This window comes from Lissotriton vulgaris, unplaced genomic scaffold (assembly GCF_964263255.1).
Source record: "Lissotriton vulgaris unplaced genomic scaffold, aLisVul1.2 SCAFFOLD_929, whole genome shotgun sequence".
In the NCBI taxonomy this organism is placed as follows: Eukaryota; Metazoa; Chordata; class Amphibia; order Caudata; family Salamandridae; genus Lissotriton; species Lissotriton vulgaris.
This window is the reverse complement of record NW_028242548.1, coordinates 637,302-644,495: the sequence shown is the minus strand read 5'-3', so window position 1 is coordinate 644,495 and position 7,194 is coordinate 637,302.

Below are 7,194 nucleotides of genomic sequence, written 5' to 3'. Positions count from 1 at the left end.
GCCCCAGAAGTTCCAGGACCGGCCCTGCATAATCTTGTACTGCATGGGGCCACATATGCAGAGCCCCGGCTGTTAATCAAATTGGAAGCATGCACCAGCCACCAGTGAGAGGGAGAGTGCTTCCTTTGCCACAAGATCTCCCTTCCCTTTGCTCAAAACCACAAGGTTAGGGCAGCGCTGCATGGGCTGAGGGAACCAAGCATAGGGATTTCTGAACAGGGCTCCCCATGCACTGGGATGTAACCCAAAGTGCTGCTCTTGTGCTTTCACTTCAGAATCAAGGGGAAGAACAATCTAACCCTTCCCCTGCAGGAGCAGCAACTGCAGGCCAACCCATCCTTCACACAGCAGTGGCAGCGCTCCTGACACAACTCTTCCGCCCTCCTTTTATATGTAGCAGGTATACTTTGGGATCCAGCAAGGATCTGGTGTATGTCTTATTTTCCTGAGATTTCAAACAGGAAGCCGGCACACCCAAGCCCTTGGAGATTCTTCACAAGCAGGATACCACTGCAGGGCAAAAAGAGTTAGTACTTTTCTTCCACCACAAACAGAAGCAGCAACTGCAGGCCAACCCACCTCTAAAAAGGTACTGCCAAAAAGCTCTTCAGCTCTTCTTGGCAGGGTCCTCTCGTTTCTTAAAGCAATCTAAGGTCTTGGCGTTTTAGGTTTCATATTAAACCCCATTTTCTTATTTTTCTCTTTATGGGAGAGTCTCTGAACTCAGTCCAAACCAGTTCTGTCCTCCCATGTCCAGCATGACCATATGGAACGGAGACAGCAATGTGCAAAGTAGTCATAGCCTATTCAGGTGCTAGCGAAACTCCTCCCACCACTCTAAATGCAGACCAGGTCTATTCAGCCCAGCGATGTGTCACCTAGGCAAGGGAAGGCAACCCCCCCTTGTGACTGTCTAGTGTAAATGCACATCCACAGCTCCTGTCACTCCAAAACCAGACGCTGAATACACAATCAGAGGCACAGAGAATAGTCAAAAAAGAAAATGCCCACTTTCTAAAAGTAAGATTGGAACCTCGTCTGGTTCCATTCCAAGATGCACAGCTACCAAAAAAATCATTCATTCCAACAATTTCATCCATAGTTCATCCATTTTATTGATTAATTCTGTATTCACTCCATATATCATTCTTATTCAAACAAGTCCAGTATTTCTTGGTAGCTGTGCACCCTGGAATGGAACCGGACGAGGCTCTAATCTGACTCTGATATAATCAGTGCGCATGGACGGAGCGCACCCCTGGGTCGCACGCTCAGCATTCAAAAGCCTTTGAGCTTTTAGACATACACAGAAAATTTGAAATATGGTGTGCATTCTACCACCTTTTGATGAAGCACTTTCTAAAAGTGGCATTTTCAAACACATAATTTAAAAACCTCCTTTACCAAAAGGTGTGTTAATAAATTCTGAGTTCAGAGAGCCTAAACTCAGTTTTTCTATCTTGCCCCCATTGAAATTGTCCCCCTTGAAAGTTTCACATGTAAAATGTTACAGTGCAGCTCCAATGATAGCCTATGAGACAGACAGCCTTTCAACAGTGAAAAACTAAATACACAGTATTTCACTATCAGGACATGTCACACACACCAGTACATGTCCTACCTTTTACATACACTGCACCCTGCCCACGGGACATGTAAGGAAAGAGAAGGTTTGGCCCTGGTAGGTGGATTTACTCGGCAGGTCAAAATGGCAGTTTAAAACTGTGCGCTCGGACACTACAATGGTAGGTCTGAGACACATTTACAGGGTTACTCATGTGGGTGGCGCAATCAGTGCTGCAGGCCCACTAGTAGGATTTAATTTACAGGTCCTGGCACACTCAGTGCACTTTACTAGGGACTTACCAGTAAATCAAATATACCAATCATGGATCAACAATAATATTCACAATTTACACAGAGAGCATATGCACTTTAACACTGATCAGCAGTGGTAAAGTGCCCAGAATCCAATAGTCAATAAAAACAGGATCAGAAAAATAGGAGTTGAAAGGCAAAAAGTTTGGGCATAAACCTGTAAAAAAGGCCAGATTTAACACAGTGCTTATTTAAAAATTAACACAAGGCTGCTAGCTGCTCTGAAGGGGTCTACAAGCTACTGAAAGCTCACAATCGTCTGATTGGAGTCACCTGGTTCAAACTATTGGCAATTACTCTGGATAGCTTTCCAACCCATGTTTTAGCACACCTTGCCACTCTAGACTGAGGCCCGCCTTATGCAAATCAGTTCATATCCAACTCATCATGGGAAAAGTTAATCCAGAACTACCAGGCGCTGCACCCTCCAGAAGAGAACACCAACAACCGCAGACCAGTTTCCGCCTTATTATCTTTAGGCATCCACCCATCACCTTTGTGCTTTCCACAGCCCTTCTCCTCGGAAACTATAAAGGACAATTACTATATTAACACCAGAACATACCATGGTATGTTGCATGACAATACGCCAGAATATGTTTTTTACTGAAATAAAAAAGCCTCAATCTCTTGCATATATTGGGCAAGACTAAGTAGTTGTTTATTTGATCATAACACTTTGCGGTAGTTGAGTCTAGAACCCAAAAACTGGCCAACAGTGTATTATGGGCATTTATTTCAAAAGCATTTTAAAATGGACATTTTTGTGTACAAAGTTAAAAAGTACTTTTCTTCTATAAAATCAAACTGAAGACCATAACACCATTATATTATACGTCTAGCACTGTCACAGTTCCCACCAGAGAGAACTATTGAAATTTACAACAGACAGCAGTACCAGCATCCCTACTATACCGTCCAGGGCGCTGGAGAGCCCACATTGAGATGGCCAGCTGTGGGTGTCACTATCCACCATGAACAAGACACATGACCCTCGCCTTTAAAAAGCTGAATGCTGGTTGTAGATTTACGACGTGTGCACAACCCTCTGGGCTGTCTCTGGCTCTCGCTTAGAAACCAGACCTTTTCCAGTTCAATTTAAGGGGTCAAAATAAAATCTTAAAGCACTGTTTTTGTCATGTTTTCGTTAAATGCTTTTTATTAATGTATTTGACTAAGTTCTTCCCATTTATATTCGAGCATTGCTTCGTGTATCTCTCATCTCTTTCACTGTACATCCTCCTCTCGGCAAGCAACGACGAAGGACTCACTCTTATAGCATGCTGTTTCTGCACCACCTTCGGTAGTAAAATTTTTGCAGTCGATGCACGAGGGTAAAGCAGCAAGAAGCAGTAACACTGCCCCCTGCTGAGGGTCTCCATTAAAGCTACCAGTGCTGCAGTAACGACAAACACAGAAATATGGACATATTACGTACCGAAAACAGGCGCTTTATGGGAGCCTCAAATTAAAAGTCTGAGTCTTACAACATCAAATAGTATAAACATAGCGCTGCTTACTGGTTGGATATATTCATTGGTTTTGTACAGAGCAAACGGAATTTTACTGAATTGATCCAGAAGCTTGGATGTATGAATCACCCCTTCGCTGCTCCGGGGAGCCTGGCGGCAGAAATGAATGAAGCGGTGCAGATCATGGAAGGTTTGACGGACATATAATGATTATCAATCGAATCAAACGAGAAATGGACAGAAATAGTTTGGTGTCCAATCAATCAGAGGCGTCTCATGAAAAGTGCACTCTGACATTGAAAGTGTGACCCAGATAATTGGAAAGTGACTTGGAAATTGATGTATGGATTGTAGTCGGAGACCTTTCCCAACATCGGGGCACCTTCGCTTTGATAAAGGGAACAATTGTCATAAATCTGCCACGCAAGAGTTATCACCACCTTTCAAGTGACATTTCGCCGACATTGCACTCAGCCGGGCTACAGCACGGACTGCACTGGGGCTATCGGCTGTTTGGTAATTGTACTGCTTGACATAGCAACTGGTTCAGTGTCATAGCAAGTGCACCATGGGTCCTAATGGAAGCGAGGAAATGCTCTCCCGGTGCAAGACGGGTAGTAAAATACAGCCATATTTAGAGTGCCCCCGCACCCCCTGCCAACACTAAGACATCCAAACACCCATTGCCTACTACAAGATGCTTGGGAATACTTAAGGTCACATCGCCTCAGGTCCCTTCACCTAGGGTCACCACATTTTCAAAATCAACAAGAATTTGCAATGCAATAGGTCTTGCAGTTTCGAGAGTTTGAGCTATTGGCATTGTAAATGACAATGCCTTTTATTTATGTGTTGGTTTTTAAAACAGATAAGTAAAAGCCACTGTCATTAACATGCCAATAGCTTAAACTCTCGGAAATGCGAGACCTATTGCAACACAAATACTTGTTTGTAAAAGCACCCCATGGATGCGCATTCACTTTGATGGGGGCCACGCCCCTTTCTTTAGACTAGCTGCGTCTAAAGAAACCATTGAAGTGAAAGTGCGGCATGGGGCGCTTTTACTAAAGCATTTGTTTATCAAGTTGACAAATAAAAGGTTTTTTTTTGTAAAAGTGTCCCATGCGTGCTTTTACTTTAATGGCGGACACACACCTTTCTTTAGACGCGGCTCATCTAAACAAGCATTTACAATGCAACGGTCTCGCCTTTGCAAAAGTTAGCGCTTTTGGCATTGTAAATGACAAATGTTTTATTTATGTGTTGGTTTTGGAAACAGATAATTAAATGGCATTGTCATGAGCAGTAGAGAGTGAGTAGTAGAGAGTGAGTAGTAGAGAGAGTAGTAGAGTGAGTAGTAGTGAGTAGTAGAGAGTGAGTAGAGAGTAGTAAGTGAGTAGTAGAGTGTGTAGTAGAGAGTAGTGAGTGTAGTAGATAGTGTGTAGTAGAGAGTAGTGAGTGTGTAGTAGAGTAGTGAGTGTGTAGTAGAGTGTGTAGTAGTGAGTGTAGTAGAGAGTAGTGACTGTAGTAGAGAGTGAGTAGTAGAGAGAGTAGTGAGTAGTAGAGTGTGTAGTAGAGTGTGTAGTAGAGTAGTGAGTGTGTACTAGAGTGTGTATTAGAGTGTGTAGTAGAGAGTGTGTAGTAGAGAGTGTGTAGTAGAGAGTGTGTAGTAGAGAGTGAGCAGTAGAGAGTAGTGAGTGTGTAGTAGAGTGGTGAGTGTGTAGTAAAGTGTGTAGTAGAGTGTGTAGGAGAGTGTGTAGTAGGGAGTGTAGTAGAGTGTGTAGTAGAGAGTGTGTAGTAGAGAGTAGTGAGTGTGTAGTAGAGAGTGTGTAATACAGAATGTGAAGTAGAGAGATTGAAGTAGAGAGATTGAAGTAGAGAGATTGAAGTAGAGAGATTGAGGTAGAGAGATTGAAGTAGAGAGATTGAAGTAGAGAGTGTGGAGTAGAGAGTGTGGAGTAGAGAGTGGAGAGTCTGTAGTAGAGTGTAGTAGAAAGTAGTGAGTGTGTAGTAGAGTAGTAGAGAATGTGTAGTAGAGTAGTAGAGTAGTAGAGGGTGTGTAGTAGAGTGTGTAGTAGAGCGTGTGTGTAGCAGAGTGTGTAGTAGAGTGTAGTAGAGTGTGTAGTGTAGAGTGTGTAGTAGAGAGTGTGTAGTAGAGAGTGTGTAATGTAGAGTGTGTAATGTAGAGTGTATAATGTAGAGTGTGTAGTAGAGAGTGTAGTAGAGAGTATAGTAGAGAGTGTAGTAGAGAGTAGTGACTGTAGTAGAGAGTGTGTAGCAGAATGTGTAGTAGAGAGTAGTGACTGTAGTAGGGAGTGTGTATTAGAGAGTAGTGACTGTAGTAGAGAGTGTGTAGTAGAGAGTGTGCAGTGATTTGAGTTTTACATCAAATTAAAAACGGGAACGGAACAAACTCATCTATACATTATTGTGGTAGGTGCCCACGCATATAGGGTTAAATGATGCGTTAGATGCCACAGGTCCCACCAACACGCTTCCTTTATGATAGGAGAATGCCCAACATCGCGGAGATTTGCTCTCTGCTCTTCCCGGATATTTGTATTTTTAAATATATAATGTTATCCTGCTAAACGAAGACGATGCTCAAACTATAAAAGAAGAGGGTTTCACAGATATGTTAGTCCTTCCGGGCAAATGAAATGACCCAAAGAAAGATCAAGTGACAGTTTAGAGCTCCAAGTGAGTCTTAATAAAATCAGTGTCTGGAACGCATAGCATCAAAGACGAGCGGGGCATCAAACTGCAGTGTCATTCAATCAAAGCTTCAAGGCTTCTGAGCGCTAGCCGATAATTATTTTTTGTGAAGCACTAATCACTGTGGAAGGTGCCCCTGCTATCCCAGATGTGAGAAGTCAGTCTGATATGAAAATAAGCAGTATTTGGAATTAATGTATTTGGCAGGGGGAAGGTGGGGCGGCGCAAGACCGTACTGACGAGTGAACAGGAGCCATTTTGTACCGAGTGATTCTGCCTGTGTGCATGTAGACAAACCAGGCAGCAGCATGAGCATGTGATTCGGTAAATAAAAACGGGGCTTGATGTTAGGAGGGGGGAGCTGGAAGCTGCAGGTCCCCGGAACAGAAGGAGGAAGGGTAGCTGCATCCCCTGTGTGACAACAGGAGCCAGGCATTACCGGGGGTACAGGATAAAAAAATTGAAGAACCACACCTCTTAGTCCAGAAGTTGTGATATACCACTTCATGAGATTTCATTTGGGGCAGTGGGCGCCTTACATCATATCTGCCACGCCCCACCCAGTCCGGGTGTTACCTGGCGTCCGGCTCGGTCAGCACGGTGGTGTCCAGGTAGTCGATCTTGTAGAACTCGAGCAGCGCCGGCAGATTGTCGAACTCCTGGTTGCCGATATTGAAGCGCCTCGAAGGCAGCAGCGAGTTGATGATGTAGTGGGAGACGTGCATGTTCTCGGACACGGACAGCATGTAGTCTCCGGGGCACGTGGACGAGTCCCACACCAGGAAGACGCCGTCCCGCTGCCCCTGCAGCTGCCGATGAGCCTAGTTGCGGGACACCGGCCTGAAGTAGCAGCTCGAGCGGTCCGACGAGTCAAAGCGGGCCGAGGATATGGCTTGGCGGAGGTGGGCCCTGGGGCTGCAAAGGAGGTGTCACCGCAGGCCAGGGGCTCGCACCCGATTCTCCTGACAGGGAACGCAGAGGGCTCCTCAGCCAAGGCGGGTGCGGTCCCCCATCCTCCGAGTATTTGTTTATTGGTTCAATCAATTAATTTCAATTGGTAACAAAAGAAACAAGGAAATATTTATTTTCTTGTAAACACGGGGAGATTATGTGATGTGTTACGCAAAGA